We start from the raw sequence: 18,178 nt of genomic DNA on the forward strand, positions 1-18,178 counted from the left end.
ATTGACCTCTGTTGGGAAAGGAGTGGGAAGGGAAGATGTGTCTTAGAAGCCTGAGGGGGTGGTGACTGGATTTTGATACATTGTTGATCTGGTGGGGCAGGGCTAGGTCAGGCTTTGCCAAGATTTTTGACTGGTTGCATGTGACCGGGCTGGGGGGGGGGGTGGGGGGGGGAGATGGGAGGTAAGGCCATGGGAGTGGTTGCAGGGTAGAGCTGTCGCTACATACCATAATCTGTTTTCCCTTGGTTGAGGAGGTTTGTAGACCTCCATAGGGCGGTTCCATGTAATGTCGCCACAAAAATATCACCATGCAAAAATATCGCTGAAAAATTGTTTTTTGTGGCGACATTATTGCATGGAACATGCAGGGGACACCCCTGCAACCCCCACATTTAAAAAAAAAAATGTTTTGCCCCAGTCGCCATATATATATATATATATATATATATATATATATATATATATATATATATATATATATATATATATATATATGTCACCCAAATAATATCGCCTTGACATTTTCCCAGCGATATTATTTACGGCGACCATATATGTGGCGATATTACTACCTGATACCCATAGGGCTATAACATTGAGGCAGGCTGCTAGGTCATGGGCTGATCAGGGCTTGTCTTGTGGATTCTTGGGATGATTTGGGTGTTGCCAGCATAATTGTAGCAGGTGAGGTTGTGCAAGCGGATGATCGCTTGTAGTGGGCATGCAGAGGTTGAACAGGGGAAAGCGCCTTGGGGTACTCCGGTGTTCACAGATTGAGCTGATGAGGTAAAAGGGAGGATAGTGATTTCTTTTCAGGAATGAGGCAATCCAGTTGAGTGCCAAGTCTTGGATTCTATTGAGTAGCTCTGGTCAAGGAGGATCGAGTGGTTGCTGGTGTCGAAGGCAGCTGCGATCGAGGAGAACCAGAGTGGTGCATACCTTCAGTTTGGCGTGACCTTTAGGACATCCCAGATCGCGATCAGTGTGGTTTCCGTTCCATGGCTAGGCCGAAAGCCAGGCTGTGCAGTGTCTAGTGAGTTGTTGGGTTCGAGGTTAGTTGAGAGTAGGCAGAGCAGTTGTAAGTTTTGCCAGTAATCTGGTGTTGGAGATAATTGGATGGTTGGGAGGGGGGGGGTGTTGAGACCTGGCTTTTTCAGAAGCGGGGTTGGAAGTGTGCTATCTTGAATGGGTCTGGGAAGGAGCCAGAGGTGAAGCAGTGATTGAGTGCAGATTTGACTTGTTCTCCTGCACAGGTGGAGAAAATGTCTGAGGGAGGCAGGACAGGGGTCCAGGGGATCCTGAGGGTCTGCTGCTGGACAGTTTATGGAATTACTTGATTTGGAGTTGAGCCGGGAGTTGGAAGTGCCGGCGGTAGGGTGGTGCGGATGGATAATTTGGCATTAAGGGCAGCCCTCCTGTCTAGTGCTGTTCTGTTGAAGTGATGGGAGAGTGAGTTGCACAGTGCTTTTGGAGGTGGTGGGGGCAGTGGTGCAACTGGGGTTCACAAATTCCAAGCTGATCCTGTGGAGTTATTTACTGCGGTTGCAGCAGCTTGGTAGTCTTTTCAGATTTTGCATTTGTAGTTATGGTGATGGTGGGTGAACAGGGATTTGCTAAGATGTTTGTTTGCCGTCTGCGCTCGAGGAAACAGTTATAGGGGTGTTGAGGGTCTTCAGGTGGGGCATGAACCTTTTGGGTAGGCTGGTGGTAGGAGTGTGAGTGAAAGGATTCAGTAGGTAGATGTCTAGCCGAGGTTGGGAGTGAGCGTTGCAAGGCTTCAGCTAAATCAGGTAGTACTTGTGATCATAGGGGGACACTGGGGGGAGCTCTGTGTGGTGGGGGTAGTAGGGCTAAGTGTCCAGATGAGCGGTTTAGGGCTGGTCACTCTGACAAGGTCAGAGGAGCTGAAGGAGTCAAGGTTGTGGCCTCAGTGTGGGTGGGTTCTGTGCTATGCCTGAAGAGGATGAGTGCCTCAACGAAAGGTTTGGGTCATTGGGATGTTGAGACCATCGAACCAGATATTGAAGTCCCCCAGTAGGGTGAGTTGAAGGATGGTTGCTCAGAATGCTAGCCAGTGAGTCGCAGAGATTGTTTGAAAAAGATTTGTTATATCCTGGTCGTCTGTAGATGAGAAGGGGAGGTGGGAGGTAGTGGTTAACAGTCTGACAGTAGGGATTTGCAGTTAGTTGGGTTTTGGTGGGGGAGATGGATAATTGGGGCTTGTGAGTGATCAGGAGGGGGGAAGGCTTTGTTAGCGATTGGTTTAAAGTTGTCCTTAAACCCTGTTTCGGTGATCACAGGGTTACCGGAAGATAGTAGGGCAAAGATGTTGGTTTCGGCCCAGAGTGGGCACTGAAGAAGAGGCAGGTGACTTGGACAATGGAGGAGGTTCCAATAATGTGGAAGGGCCTGCTGGGGAGGGGGCGGTCAGGAGCAGTCCCAAGCTGGCGGTAAGAGCGAGTGCAACAGTCTGAATAGGCAGGGGGAAATGTTTGGTGTGGAGGGGTATTGAGGTTTGATTGGAGCGTGCAGTCGTGGGTTTGCATGAAATGTAGGTGGAAGGATTTGTGTGGTGTGTGGGAGCCGACAGGCTGCAGGACTGGAGGTTGTAGGAGAGGGGGAGTGCAAAGAGGGGCAACATGGGAGTTGCTGGGTGAGTTCCCCAGGAGCTGGGCTATGGGTAGTTGGGAGTGTTGTGTGTTTGGGGGGGGGGGAAGAGTGTAGGAGGCTAGAAGGAGAGGAGGCAATAGTTCTGGAGATTCTGTGCCATGTTAGGGGGAAGTGGTTGAGGGGAATGTCTTGCAACGGAGGCCGTGTGGATGCAGGGGTGTGGTGTGTGTGTACACAATGGTTTGGCTGCCATTTTAGCACCCAGTGAAGAGCAAACGGCTGAGGGGGTTTTTGAGGGGTTGGGCTAGTAATGGGAGGTGGGGGTGACCTGGGCCTCTCCCTGTAACAGTGATTGGTGTTTGGGTGGAGAGTGGTCCTGCAGGGGTTCTGGCTGAGGTCTGGTCGGATGTGGGGGTTGATATATGGTGAGAATCTGGGGGAAGAGCTGATGAAACTGGGGTGGGAGGGGGTGTTGCGTAGCCAAGGAGCCAGTGTGCTCCTCGGAGCTGGGGCAAAGTGGGGTTCTTGCTGATGTGGGCAGAGGTAAAGGTAGCATGTTTGAGGGTGAATGAGTTTGGTGTGAATTTACAGGGGGAGGTGCAGGAGTTGTTGCGGCAGACTGGGGTTTGTGGATGGAGCGCCAGGGTTAGGAGTTCAAGGTAGCACAGTGAGTGGCAGGGTTTGGTTGATGAAGTTTTCTACTTGCATCAACTGCTGTTTTTGTCAGGTGGGAAGTTGTGGGTGCGGTCCTGTTGGGTTGCTGGCGGAAGGGAGGGTTGTCAGGGGGGGTGGGGGGGGGGTTATTTTGGTGGAGTGAGGATAACAGTGCGGTAACATCTAGACTTAGTTAAAACAGGGAGACAGTGAATGGAAAAATACCTAGATTTGTGATGCCTAAAACTGGGGTACAACAGCACATGAGCCCTGAGGGTTGACACCTGGATGGTGGGAAGACACCCAAGATGGGGCAGAGCATTTAAAGCAACAGCACCTAGATTTGCAGTGTATGGGGGGTATACCTAAAATTGGGACAGTAGTAAGTGCAACAGCACCCGTCTGTGACACCTGGGCAGTGGGTAAAGAACCCAAAATGGGGCACCGTATCCAATGCAACACCTAGCTTTGTTACACCTGGGCAGTGGGAAAACACCTACAATTGAGTGCAAGAACTAGTTCTAAGCAATTGCTTTCAGTGGCTTGCTGGTTGTTCCTGACTAGTGGTATTGTCAGAATGGCACACCAGGGAACACATCTAGATTAGAAATGCCTGTATAGGTTTCACAATACAGTAGGCATATATGGGAGAGCGTGCCTAGATTTGAGATTCCTGTTTAGTGGGAGAAGGGCCCAGGTTTCACAGACAATAGGCTTCTAAACCATGTGTTCACAGCTGATTTCCTACAGTGTGACAGATGTGCCTGGTTGGTGCAATGATGCAAGTGGTGGAGGTGTAAGGTAGGGTGAATGTTAATGTAGTTAATGGTACCAGTGATTTGCCTACTTTGTTCATTGGTGCTGTTTGTTGGCAGTCTGTTCTTCGTTTTGCACGTCTGGATAGTCTCATGAGCTGCTATTTGCAGGTGGAATTATGCCTTGGCAACCACCTAGTTGAGTAGGGTGACAGCAAGGAACAGGTTGGTTGTTGCTTGGGGAAATGGGCAGTTTGCCAATGCTACCAGGGATCTAGGTGGGAGCACTGCTGGTCCTGTTCCTTGGGCTTATAGTTCAGAAGAGACCAGGTAGTGGGGTGCAGTGGTTTGGTGATGTGATTGAGGGGTAGGTGGCAGTGTAGACTGGGCTGGTTAGGTGGCTGCTTCCCCTGCTGACACTGGAGCTGCTGGACCCCCACTTGCCTTGGGGGCCCTTAGCCGGAGGGGTTGCCCAGAGTGCTGACTAATGGTTCATAGACATAATTTCGAATACAAAATATTCGAAAGTCAAAAAGTCGGAAAAAAAACGTCGAAAAAAAAAATGTCGAATTTATTTTTAATGACGTTTTTTTTCGAAATGGGGGGGTCCCCCCAACCCCCCTTTTTTTTATTTTTGCCTATTTTTTCACAAACTAGAGCCCAAAAAAAAAAAACAATTAGACATTTTTTTTTTCGACATTTTTGATTCGACTTTTTTGACTTTCGAAATTGTTTTCGAAATTATGGCTGGACACCCTGACTAATATGTGGAAGAGGACCAGTTCGGGACACGGTGGCTGTTAGGTGGGGGATGTGAACTGAGGCGGAAGCGGGCAAGGCGCTGGGGACAACTGCGCAGGCTGCGCTGTATGTGCTTTTCAAAATTTAAATGGAGACAATTTCAGGTCGCTCAAATCAGCTTGGGCCTTCTGTTGCATTTACCTCTGGCTTCTGGGGAACACAAATGGAGTACTTGGCTGTTTAGTGTACTTGGCTGTTTAGTGTATGTACCTCAGATGTGCACATTCTAGTTTTTTTGTTCTCCTTGTCTGTGTTAAAACTTACAGGGATGACAAAAGTGTTTGTATTTGAGGGCGGCTTCCTAAAGAACAGATTTGGGCACTGACAGCAGAGGCAGTCCTTGAGGGTAATGTGACCTTGGATTGCTTTGGGTGAGCAAGACTGTAAACTTGAACCAGGGACGGGAGTGTAATGGTGGTTTTGGCCAATGTTGAGTAGTACTGATGACTGGTTGCAAGGAGGTGCGTTTAGTTGGAGGTAGTGAGGTGCTTCATTGTTAGCTGTTGAGCCTTGTTGAATGTTACACTGAAGAGGTGGCTTTGTATGGGGCTGCAGTATGTGGAAGCACGCCATTTGAGGGGGGGTGCAAAACAAAAGCAAGAGTAGACACTTGTGGAAGGGGCAGAGCAGGAGTAGACACTGGGGCGGATAGGACTGGTTATTGGGTACATTGAGCAGAGTGGTTGGGGATACTGGTGGATAGACTAGTAGCGATACGTTTTTAAATTTATGCTAGCATTTTGCTGCACAAAAGGGTATACAGTTATGGCCAGATTTTTCTGATGAGATATTCTGGTTGCAGTAGTGAGATCAGGTTGCTTTAAGGAAACTCCTCCCATTGGCAGTGTGCTGAGGGCTAAGTGTGGTTTGTGTTGTAGACTGAAAGGATATGAGATTGTAGAAGACTGTGCAGTGGTGAGTGGCAGTTGTACGATTTTTGTGTGGAGGTATTTGGGGGGGTTCATTGCAGTCCAGGGGAGAACTAAGTTTGCAGAACGGGAAGTTAAATAGGTTGGAGAGTGAACTCGGACTGATCCTTGGTATGCCCATAAGGAGGTGCAGTAGTTTGACTGGTCAGATGTGAGTGGGTGTACATGACTTGATACAAGTCCAGCTATTCATGGTTGTCCTCGGCAGCTGGATCTGTTATTTGGGGCTCTGGTAGGACAATGAAGGATTGGATGGTGCAGGAGTTTGTGGGGCATGTGATGCAGGAGCCGATCAAGAACATGACTTGGTGGAGGTAGAGGACCATGGAGTGGGGTTAGAATCTAATTTTGGTGCATTTGGTCGGACGGACAGTGTGTGGTGGATGGAGATTGCGAAATGGGCGGTTGGTAGAGCATCAATTTTGAGGGCAGACCTGGCAGAAGATGGGGAATTTAAGATTGATGGTGTTGCTGTAAGAGTAGGTTTGAAGGTTTAGGAGTAAGTGCAATACTTTTAATGTTAATGGCATTCCGATTGCAGAGGTTGAGGTCACTGAAGGCAGGAAAATCGCCAGTTGTATGGTATAGTTTTAACTTTGTGCGCTTCAATGCAGGAGTTGATTCGGTATTGGAGGGCGAGCTGATCAGACAATCCCCCAAGGGTTTAGAAAGCGGGCAGTCGGGGTTGCAGTGTTGTTGGGCTGTTTACAATTTTTAGAGCAATTTGGTATTCCAGTGACCAAGGATGAGGTCTTTTTCGTCTGAGGTGACTAGCTGTATGCTTTAGTGCAGAGGTCTGCAACCTGCAGCAGTAGTTCTGGACTATGAGTCTCAGGATCCCTCCCCATTGACTAGGCTGATGTAATCCAAAACCTCTCGGAAAGCCAAAGGTTGCAGACCCTGGTTAGGTGGTAAAACCAGTTGACTAGACTGGTGCCACAATAGTGACTAGGTAATCAAAATCCCTGGGGGAAACTAAAGCTGTTGGTTGCCAGTAACTGACTTGGGGTGTGCTGAAGTGTTTGCGGCCTACTAAAACTTCTTGTTTAAAACTTTTAACGGCACTGAAGTGGTAAACTAAGCACCCATAGCCCCTTGTCACTACCGTACTGCAACTAAAGCAATCTACTGATACCTTTTGGATAGTCTCCTGTGCCTTGATCTCTCCACTGTCTCAAACAGCTACTTCAATTGATAACTCGTTTATTTTTTAAATTTATAATTGGTTATTTATAACGGGTTTGATACCCAGTGGTTTCTAAGTGTGGACCATGGGATCGAACCTGTTTTGCTCACTGTGTCTTGTTTTCAAGGCGAGCGTGCATGGTCCCTGCGCTATCCTCCCAAGATTTAGTGCAATAGTACTATTATTACCTAACCCCCTTCCCCTCCCCCCAGAGGTTTCTTAAATGTTGCAGATTGGCTGACCTCAATTTATTGAGCCAATCCAGGGAGCCGGCAGACTATATTCTAGAAAGTAATTACTTGCTGTACTCATTTGCTAGGCTTTTTTGCCTTTTTAATTTTTTTCAAATGTGGGTGTTTTGAATCAACTGGCTGCCTTCTAATGTTTGGTGCTTGAATCTAGCTCTTCTGTAAATACTGTTTAATTGCTAGGCATTCTTACTGAATGCCTATCACCTGACGCTTGACTTACTGTTAATATATATTGCCCTTATTCGCTGCAAGGCTGCCTGGAGAGCTCCTCGTGCATTGGCCTTCTGCTCTGTTCCTGCCCCCCCCCCCCTCCTGCAACCATCAAGCTCCATCTCTAGCTGCTATAATTGCCATTTTATCACCAACCCCCACACAACCTCTCTCAAAGCCTGGAAGGAAAAAGTTCAAGAAAGCACTCTTGGTCTCCAACCCAGACCTTCCCATCGCCGTCAACTATGTCCATGCTTCCTCCAGGCAGACAATCGCTAACATCCTTTGTCCCCCCTTCTCTGGACCCATGGACTCATATGGTCTCTATCCTCTCTTCCTCGCCCATCAATGCTGGAACCAGATTGGTACACTTAACCATCCTAGGTGCATCATTGTCTATCAGAATGGCACTCGTGGCACAGGGCTTTTGGCCCAATATCCTTCTCCTTGATGGTTGTCTTCCAGCCCTAATCAACTGCCTTCCTTCTCCTGCCATTCCTCCCTCAGCTACTCTTCTGACCTCTGTCGCCTCCTTGAAGACTGACGTTTTCGCCCTTCCCGAGACACACTGGTCAATGCCAGTTCTCTCATTGCTCTTGACCCTCTTCTGGCTGGGGGCTACCAGATGCTCTACAAACCATGCCCAACCAGTCTGGAGGCAGTGGCCTTTATCCCTGAATGGATCCTTGCTACCATTGTTCCCATTCAAACCTATTCCTCATTTGACTGCCTTGTCTGCAGGATTGGTATCTCTCCTACCTTCTCGCTTGCTATCACCATCTACTGGCCCACTTTACCCTCCATCTCTGTGCGGACCTCGCCTCTCTCAAGGCCTCTTCCTGATTTCAACATTCATCTAGATTCCTCTGAAGCAGCCACTGTACTCTTCCTTCCTCACCATTCATCTCTCTGGTCTGAACCACTCAGCCGACCTTGGATGCACACATCTTAATGGACATCCCCATCTCTAACCCTCTCGCCACACCCCCTCCTGGTCTGATCATTCCAGCCTCTCCTCTGGAGCTATTGGGCTACTTGGCAAGCCCATGCCCGCACTGCCAGTCCTTCTGTCATTCGACCAAGGAAGTGAGTGTCGGCTGCTGCTTTTGTTGCCACTTTCACCCCCCCCCCCCCCACTCTACCGCTTGACTCTCCCATTGACTGTTCTCGCAAACCTCCAACACCCTTGCCCCTGTCATGATCCGCATGACGCCTTCCTCCAAATGCAACAGCTGGAATGACTGACCTAGCATCTGCAGTACAAAGTGGCAGACTTCAAACATCCACTGACAAAGGCAATACAGTTTCTCCATCCGCTCCAAGAAAAGGACCCATATCCAAACCTGCATTTCTGGGGCCACCAACAATACAGCAGCACTCTTCAAAATCTAAGGAACTTGCCAATCCTACTGCAGTCTCCACCTCACCTTTTCCATCCCAGGCCCTCTGTACTGGCCTCGCATTTCACAACCAAAACCCAGGGCATCCTGGCCTCACTCTCCTCTACCCACTCCCTTGCCCCCACCTGCTTTCAGGCCTCCCTTAGTCTCCCCTATACTCTCCTCCTTGCCCATAGCACCAGATGCGTTCTCTAAAGCTGTATTCTCTATGAAAGTCTCCTTCAAACAGGTGCTCGCCTGCTCCTCCAGAACTATCAAGGAAAATATCTCCACTCTTGTCCTTTGCCACTGGCTTTTTCCCACAAGCACTCTTGTGTACCTTCTCCAAAAAATCCATCTGGGGACCTGCTAACGCCCTATTTCCACTATTCCCCTTCCTGGGCCAACTCTTGGCAAAGTTGGGCATCTCCCAACTGACCCACCTCACAGAATCATTGGCTGTTTCCATGATCCCCCCCCCAATCTGGCTTCAGAGCATCCAGAGGCACAAACTGCTCTCCTGAACACCTATGAAGACCTGCTCTCAAACCTTTCTTCCAACTCCTTCTGTTCTCGTCCGCCTTGATCGCGCCTTTGTCATTGACGGTCCATGTCACCTTCCTTAAAGCGGCTCCACAACACTCTTGGCATCATGGACCTTGCACTGGATTGGTTGACGACCTTCCTTTTTAATGGACCTGCCCAGGTGTAAATGGGGGTGGGGGGGCCTTCCTCTCCTATAACTCACGATTTATTTTGCGTATTACAGTACAATTGTACTTTTAACACAACAATCAAAACAATTCAATATCACATTTAAACATGTATTATTAATCAACCACATAACCAACTTCTGCTTAAAACTTCAAGTTAAAAATCCACTGTACACGCCTTTAAAAAAGCTAAAATACAAATGGACACAATTCATTAGATCCTCCACAATTCTTATTCAGTAGGCATAGTTTGACCCATCATAGTCCAGAGGCTGGGGCACTGTACACACAGGTGCTTTAAAGTATTTATTTGCTTGTGAGTGACGACAAAGTCTCTGGTTCCCACGAATGTTCTTTCGCCGACCTAAAACCTCTTGCGTTGGCACGCGATTTAATCTCCATCTTAAAATGTGGCACCTAAAGTGTCTTGATGGGTGCTTTTTCAAATATGAAGACAGTATGAAAACCTTTAACTACCCAGACAAAATGATCGCCAAAGCATTGATGTTGCATTAGAGATTCTATTATAATGACCCACGCGTGTCTGGATAGTTTGTCTTGACAAGTTTGGGCTTGGCTCCCGGTGATGCTCCTATTGTTTGGTGTTTTTAGGCACTCGGAGCCCCAATTTACCAATGCTTTACGTCAACCTTTATTCCATAAGGCATTCAAGCGCATATAAAAGTATGTTGGCCCCACCAGCTGCAAACATCTGCAGCTTTCCCCAGTCCATCAGGGTCTGGATGGGGAGTTGACCTAGTTCATAGTATCCACACTAGTGGGACTGACTGGGGTAGATGCAGGAGCCCTTGCCGAATTAGTCTTTCCAGTTTATGCCAGTCAATTTGTGCCCTCCTTGTTTGGGCTCCATATATTAATTTCAGCACCCTTTGTGCTTATACAGTTTTAAAACTGGAAGGATCACAATCTCCTTAATTTAGCATCAAAGGAACGAAACTTAACCAAGCTCCCAAGAAAATGGCGTTATGGTCCAAGAGCTTATGACCATCCAAATTATAAACTGGATCCTTAAATATGTAAACTTATGACAACCTCAAGGCTACCAGTTTCCAAGGAAACATTTTACCTTTTTTCCTGCCCCTTTTAAACACCAAAACCTTTGATTTCTTTGTGTTTTTTGACCATTCCAGACTGTCAAGGAAGGAGCTCTTTGTAGACCAATGGGAGTCAAATCGCAAATGCCCTCTGCATAGAATGGGTATTGAATAATCAATTCACCCAACCGCTAACTCAGGTTCTACCTGCAGCATCTCTCAGGACTATCTATCGCCGTGGCTCTTCAACATCTACCTTGCCCCCCATTGTCCACTTGACTCTCAAATCGCCTCATTTTCTGCTGTTGTGCTGATGACACTCTGCTCTCTAAGCTACCCTCTATCCACTCTTCTCATGCCGACTATTCCAGCATGGTGCATGACTAATCTCTTAATGGCGGTAAGACTCCAACTTGGTGTCTGGCATGGATTCACATGCTCGTAATATTCCCTGTCAGGCCAGGAATCCTCATTTAAAGTTTCACCTTCACTTAACAAACTTTTCCTGTACTCTGGGTCATACTACCCCAGCCAATGACTCCTCCTGCAGCCATCTTCCGATTTCTACTGCACATTCAAGTGTGGGACTCCTCGAGCTTTGCTCCATAAGCTATTCTGCAGTTGCCGTGGATTTTTTTTTTGTAGACCCTGGGTGCTCTTCTCTTTGGCTGACTAGCAGGGGATCCGTTTGTAAATTTCAGCGCCCTTCCAGGGCAAGGTTTGGAGTTTTCATCGAAGTTTCCTGAAGGCCAATGGGCCTACGCTGCACCTCTGACCATGATGGGGGGAAGCTCCCTCTTCATGATCTGCTCCAGATGCGGTTGGCATGTTTAGATGGGCATGGCTCTGGTACCTCCCTATGACCTCTCAGCTTCCATAAGGCCCAGCCCTCCCAGGACTCGACTGTGCCCTGGTCCTTTTTTGTATGTCTGTCTTGTTGGGTGCCCTTAAGATTCTGGGTCAGTGGTTGCGTGATATAAATGTAATCAAGTAATCAAGTAAAGGACTGCGGAACATGTTTGTGGAGGAGGCACACCTTCATTGCCTCTGTCTTCACCCGGACCGCAAAGAGGTAGATTGAGATCTGATTTGGGTTCTCCAAGAGAATGATCGTCACAGTAGACTGGCAGCGTGGCTAAGCGCCAAGGCCTCTGCCCTGTGCACGAAGCAGGGTCATGCCTCACCCAGGACCAGCCGGTCCGACGAGTGAACTTCAAAGTCCTTTGAGGGCGCTCCAGCCAGGGGGGGGTGGGGCCGAAGACCAGGTCAAGCACCGCAAGTCAGTCAGGTTTGCTGCTCTCTCAAAAGCCAAAGGAGCTGACACTGAAGTTAGCACAAACTGCGCCCAGGGTGTCCTTGCCCCCGGGGCCTCGGCCGGTCAGTGGTGAAAACTAGAAAAGATGATGCAGTCGCTGAGCCTGGCACTTACCACCCCTCAATGTGCAAAAGAGGGACTGGGGACACGATGAGGTCCCGGGCCACCCACAGGCTGTTCCCGAGGACATCATCCTTGGGCAAGGTGGACCAGGAGTCTGCACACAATCCACGAGGACGGCGGCAGAAACGCAGAGAACGGCGCAGGGTCTATTTTGCCGACCGCTCCTGATAGGCTGAGGGATGTATCTCTGGACATCCTCTTGATCCTACATATGGTGGTAATTCAGAAAAGGATGCCACACGGTGTGGCCCCGGATCAGCCTCTGTCGAAAAAGAGGACGTGCCATCCACCCCCAAATCAACCTCCACACCAGGTGCACTCTCCCCGAGGGATCCAGACACCGGGATCAACACAGCCACGACAACAGACTACAACATTGTCACGGTGGGCGATCACCACTGGTTGAGGTGGGGTTTCATGCCTTGGTCCCTAGAGGTTCGTGCTTCAGCTGACAACCGAGGAGACAAAAAAGGAAGGCTTCCAATACCTGGGCCGCATGGCCAAGAAGACAATGATGTTGGTGCCCCTCAAGGGTGATGTGTGGGAGGAAGGCCTGGCCCTATTGAAGAATCCTTCCCCGGCCAAGCAGTATAGGCTAGAGCAAAAGTGCCAGACTCCGCACCCAAGTGCCTTCCGTCGCAACCATTGCTGGACTGTCGGCAGATGCAAGGAAGAGATTGTCTAACCCCTCGTCCTAGTCCGTCCCAATGGCGAGCGGAATAAGTTGGACGCCATGGGGAGTCATCTAATCTGCAGCATCCACCTGTCAAGGCGGCCAGCGTGCTGGCAGTCCTGGCCAGGTATAACAGAACTGTGGTACAAACTGGCCCCGATTCTGCCAGACAACAAGCGGGTGGAGTTGATTGCACTCTTCCAGGAGGGGAGGTGGCTTCGGACCATGCCATCACGGTGGCCCTGGACATCACTGACACTGGTTTCTGACCGATGAGGAAAGGTGTCTGCCTGTTGTTGAGGCTGACTGAACGCCACCAATTTCTGCGAGGAAGTCCACTAATAGGCTATGGGACATGCCCTACGGGCATACTTACTTCGGGAAGGCTGTCAAAAGGTCTTGCAGGCTATCAAGACCGATACAAAGACTGCTCATGCCTGGGTAAACAGCACCACTCCTCCTTTCCCTCCTCCTGGGGAAAGTCGGGCAGGTTTTGGTGGAGGCTCCTTGTTGTACCGTCAGCCCTCCTGGTCCAAGACCCAGGAGGCCAACACGGGCACTCCAAGGCTTTTGGTGGAGGTGGTTAGCACCGTCGCCAAGGCAGAAAAAAAGCAGGCGCTGAAGTAGGACAGAACCAGCCAGGATGTCGGTCTCGCACCCATTCACCCCAGTGGGTGGCCGGCCGGATTCGTCAGTGAGTGGAAAAAGATCTCTGACAGATGGGGACATACCCTGGAGTGGGACATACCCTGGAGTATCGGCAAGTGTCCATATCCCTCTAGTGACCTGGCAGGAGCAGCATATCCCTCCTGTACTGCAGGCGGTACAGGCCCGGCTAAGAAAGGGGGTGATCAATGGCTCCGGAGTCTACTCGAGATACTACTTGGTCAAAAAGACCAGGGGCTGGAGGCATTCTAGACTGGCAGGGTCTCAACCGCCTCAGTCCCAAAAATTCAGGATGGTCACATTGCAGCATGTGCTCAGCCAACTGCAGGAAGGAGACTTATTGACGTCCCTGGATCTGGAGGACGCCTACTTCCACGTCTCCATTCACAGGAAGCATTGAAAGTTCCTACGCTTCATGGTGCAGGGAGGCACTATCAATTCACTCTGTTGGCCTGAAGTTCATGAAGTACATTGCACCAGTGGTGGTCCATCTACAAGGATAAGTCTACGCGTACCTGACTAGTTCATCGGGGCCAATTCGAGAGAGGTAGCGCTGAACACATGGAGAGGACTGTCCAGCTGCTGAAGGATCTGGGATTCAGTCCATTGCCCAAAGTCCTGCTTGACACCATTTCAGAACACTCTGTTCCTGGGTGCCAGGCTCAACAGTCTGTCTAGCATCCCTCTCACCGCAGTGGATAGCGGCCCTGCTGGGCAAGGTGCAACTGCTGTCACTGAAGACTACCACGGTGCGGACCATCAAGTTACTGCTTTGCATGATGTTTTGCGTATACCTTATGCAACTATGCTGGTTGTAGATGCGGTCTCTTCTAGAGTTTCTAGACGCCCGCTGGATAAAAGTGGCCGGAAGCTTTGCAGACAAGATTCCTCTCGCCGAGGAGTTCTGTCGGGCGGTGAAGTGGTGGGGCGTACGTTCCAACATCACCCAGGGTTTCAAAACCACAGATGCTTCCTGCATTCCATAAGCCAGTGGCTGCCAGAGAATGATCTCCACATGAATATCCTGGAGCTGCAGGCAATTTTCTGGGCTCTCGTCATTCCTTCCATCCCTGAAGGGCAAGGTGGTGAGGATGTTCACTGAAACACCACAATGTTCTACATCAGGAAGCAGGGGGCACCCAGTCCCCAGCGCTCTCCAAAAAGGCACACTTGTGCCACTGGGCCTTCGGACAAGGGATGTTCCTCATCCCCTTTACCTGGCAGGAGTGAAGAACACCATTGCAGATTCCCTCAGCAGGGAGTTGTGCTCCTGCCATGAGTGGCAACATTGGTGGGACCAGGTGGACCTTATTCAAGTGGGGCAGGCCCAGATCGATCTGTTTGCAGCGACGGGGGAACTAGAAATGCCAGAAATATTTACTTGGCCGCAGGTTCCACCAGCGGAGGAGCATGGGGGACATATTCTCCTTTCTGTGGGAAGGCCTGTTAGTGTTCCCCTGCTGCGATGCAGGATGAACTCTTTCCGGTCAAGCTGAATTTTTGGGACTTGAGGCAGTTGAGACACCGCAGGTCTAGAATGGCCTCCAGCCACCCATCTTTTTTGACTAAGCTGCAGCTGTCAGTCTGAGAACCTGGTGTCTGCAGAAGCTGCTGAACCCCCGACAATCCACCCAAAATGTGGCACTCTGAGCTGACATAAATATAACTGCTCAGTTTACCTCACTTTCAGGAGAAAGGGGGAAGGGACAAAGAAACAAACACCAGGCTGGAAGCTATCAACTCGCTGGTTCATCACCTGTAGTTAAAACATAAACATGCAATATACCTCATTACTCATGGGTTACTATACTAACCTTAAACTCTAAATCCTTAACCAAAATAGTTTAAAAACCATACCTGGTTCTTCTCTTCAGAATGCCCAGAGAAGTGAAAAGCAGACAAAACTTCCTTACTTGTGGACCAGAATCTTATAGATAATTCAGCCTTCTCAGTAGGTCCATGAATGTAATTAAACTTTGTAGTTGGTCTGCTCAAATCTAAGATTCTTGAACAGGGTCTTCAAGTAAGATTTATGAAGTTCTTTTAAGTTCTTTTATTTGTTTTTAATATTTTCTTTGAGAGAGTCTTTTCCCAGGAACGAATTTAACTTGCGATGGAATATTCACGTGGAAAGCCAGAAACCGCGGGAAGAAAAAATCATGCGCTTTTTCTCCAAATCGCAGGAAATACGCACACGCGTTAACAATCAAGTTCGCGGGAAAAAACGCACTCGTGCTAAAGTCCAAGACGCGATAAAAATTACACGCGCTTCCCTCCAAGTCGCAGAAAATACGCTCACGCGCTGACAATTCAATTGCGGGTAAAACGCACTCGCGCTAATGTCCAACTCGCGTATAAATACGTACACGTGCAAAATACACACGTGCTTATTATCACGCAGAAAAAACCCTTGCGTAAACTAACAGTAACGCGAGTCCAAAGTACATGCTCGCGCTACACTCATGCGCAGAGACACACGCGCGGGCGAAAACTAACGGACAAAAAACTCACGCTCTAGTTTGATTTGACACGTAGCGATAAAAACAAACGTATGCGCTTAAATCTTTTTAGGTAAAGATTTGATTTCAATCCCTTAGATAAATATAACCTTTTTACAAATTCAACAAAACTGGAAAGTAACTTATCTTGTGAATAAGACTTAAACTTCTTTTCTCAGTAAAAAATGGAAGTTTCTGACTCCTGTCCTGTGTCTCCACCAAACTCCAAACACGACTCCTGTTATACTTTCAGATCTTCCGCTCAACTGCTAGAAACTTGTCACCCTTGACAAAGTTAAGCAGGAGCAACAAGGCACACAACCTCTTAGCTGGGCAAGGATGATGAAAGGCAGTTTAGAACGTTCATTGTCCTCCCTATATACAATCTCCAGCCAATCAGAATTTAGACTGAGAACCTCCATCTTGGCTTGGGGCAATCTCCATAGACTGTAATGAAGGTTAAGGGCAAAATTGGCTGTTTAAAAATATAACCCATAATAACTTCCTAAAACCTTTCTATACTAAATGTGTCTCCTCTGACCCAATGTAAATGAGTATATGATACTGTATGTAAAGAATATGTCACTCCAACCTGACAGCAGCATGACCGGAGGAGTGTATCATCCTGCATTGGCACTGTTTGAGTTGACGGATGACTCGCAACAGGGGGAACATGTACAGAAACAGGCCTGCCATCAGTTGGCTAACCGACTGCTGCCTGGCTGTCTGAGGGTTCTTTCCACCAGAACAATCGCTGCGACTGCTGCATTCCTCTCTGGTGTGCCCCTGCTGGACATCTGCAGGGCTGCTAGGTGGAGGTCTACATACACCTTCACAAGCTTCTACTGTGTTGGATTCCAGAGAGTCCAGGTCAACCAAGCAGTGCTATGCAACGCTTGAGCCGAGTCTGTTCCAGAAGTTTTGCTTCTGTTGAGCCTTGCCACTTCCCATGGTTGAGTAATGTGGTACTGCTATATATTCAGGAGCATGTGAATCCATGCCAAAACCCATGCTGGAGAGGGACAAGTTACTTACCTGTAACTTCTCAGCATGGGTCTGGAATGGATTCACATGCAAACCCTCCCTCCTACACCTCTGCTCTTGGTCAAACTGCCACTGTATGTGCTACCAAGTCTGAAGGGGGTTTTGGGTGAGGGCATTCATTGGCTGGGGGCAGTATATGGTGATTGGGTTAGAGGAGAAATACAGTTCGTAAGTCCTGTTCCAATTACCAAGGATTCCTGTCTTGACTGAATATTCATGAGCATGTGAATCCATGCCAGACCTATGCTGGAGAACAGTTTACAGGTAAGTAACCTGTTCTATCCTTCTCATTGGAGCAGGGACCCCTGCTTCCCTCCCTTTCTGGCCGCACTCCTTGGTCCCCATCTAGTGAGGCAGGAAACGTTGGTGTTTGACTATTTCTCCGCTTGCATTGCAGACATTGCCAATGCCCACTTTCAGCTTCGCCCCGTACTTACCTTCCACTAGAAACTGAGTTCTGGCTCGCTCCAGGCTAGACTAATGCAATAGCTTCTCCTCAAATCTACCTCTTTCCACTAGTCAACCCCTTCAACTAGTCCAGAATAGGAGTGAGGCTTATCCTTGGCCTCAAGCCCACAGACTGCATCTCTCAGCCCTTAAATCTCTCCCTTGGCTGCAAGGATCAAATTCAATACCCTCTATCATCCACAAGGCCTTCTGGGGCCTGGAACCACTCCTATATATCCAACTATGTACCTCCCTGTTAGAGCCCCTTCGCTCCTCTAGCTCCAACTCTCTGCAGATCATACGTTTTTCCAAGCAGAGTGGGCGGGTAGATCGCTTTAGCAGGTGATTCCCTCTCGAATGGCCTCCCTGCCCCTCTCACTTGAACCAGATCTTCTAAATCCTGGAAGCTTCTGAAGACTCTTCTGTACCTCATTCCCCCCTCACTAATTGCTCTTTCTTTCAGCCACTGTGACTGGTGACTTTGTTCACTTATTAACCACCGAGCACACACTGGTCCTCCCCTGTTATTCCCTGGTACTTGCCTTGGCCTTTCTCCTACAAGTGCTGTCTGGCCTTTGGTACAGGCCCCCCACAAGCACTTGCTTCTTCTACCTGGACCCCTCACACCTGCATCTTATGCCCTTGCATTGTGTCCCCCTGCACTCTTCTTTGCTTGCACAATCAGTGTCACAAGGCCTAGTAGGACTTATATATATATAAAAATCTCCCTCCATTCCCCCACCGCCGATTGCCTTGTGGCACCTAGAAACAATTTTTTGATGTGCCTTTTTATAAATGCTAAATAAAATTGGTAGGGATATAGCTGGCCATTAGTGTGCAGTAGCGATTTCTGTGAAACTGTGCTTTAT

The 18,178-nt window shown here is 48.8% G+C and overlaps 1 protein-coding gene across 1 annotated transcript in view; it reads left to right on the forward strand.

Annotated features, from left to right (window-relative positions):
* The window catches only part of BZW1 (basic leucine zipper and W2 domains 1), a 109,988-nt gene that overhangs the window by 62,976 nt on the left and 28,834 nt on the right, over nt 1-18,178 (forward strand). The window lies entirely within an intron of this gene.

Source organism: Ambystoma mexicanum, chromosome 9 (genome assembly GCF_040938575.1).
Source record: "Ambystoma mexicanum isolate Mex_15411 chromosome 9, UKY_AmexF1_1, whole genome shotgun sequence".
Taxonomy (NCBI): domain Eukaryota; kingdom Metazoa; phylum Chordata; class Amphibia; order Caudata; family Ambystomatidae; genus Ambystoma; species Ambystoma mexicanum.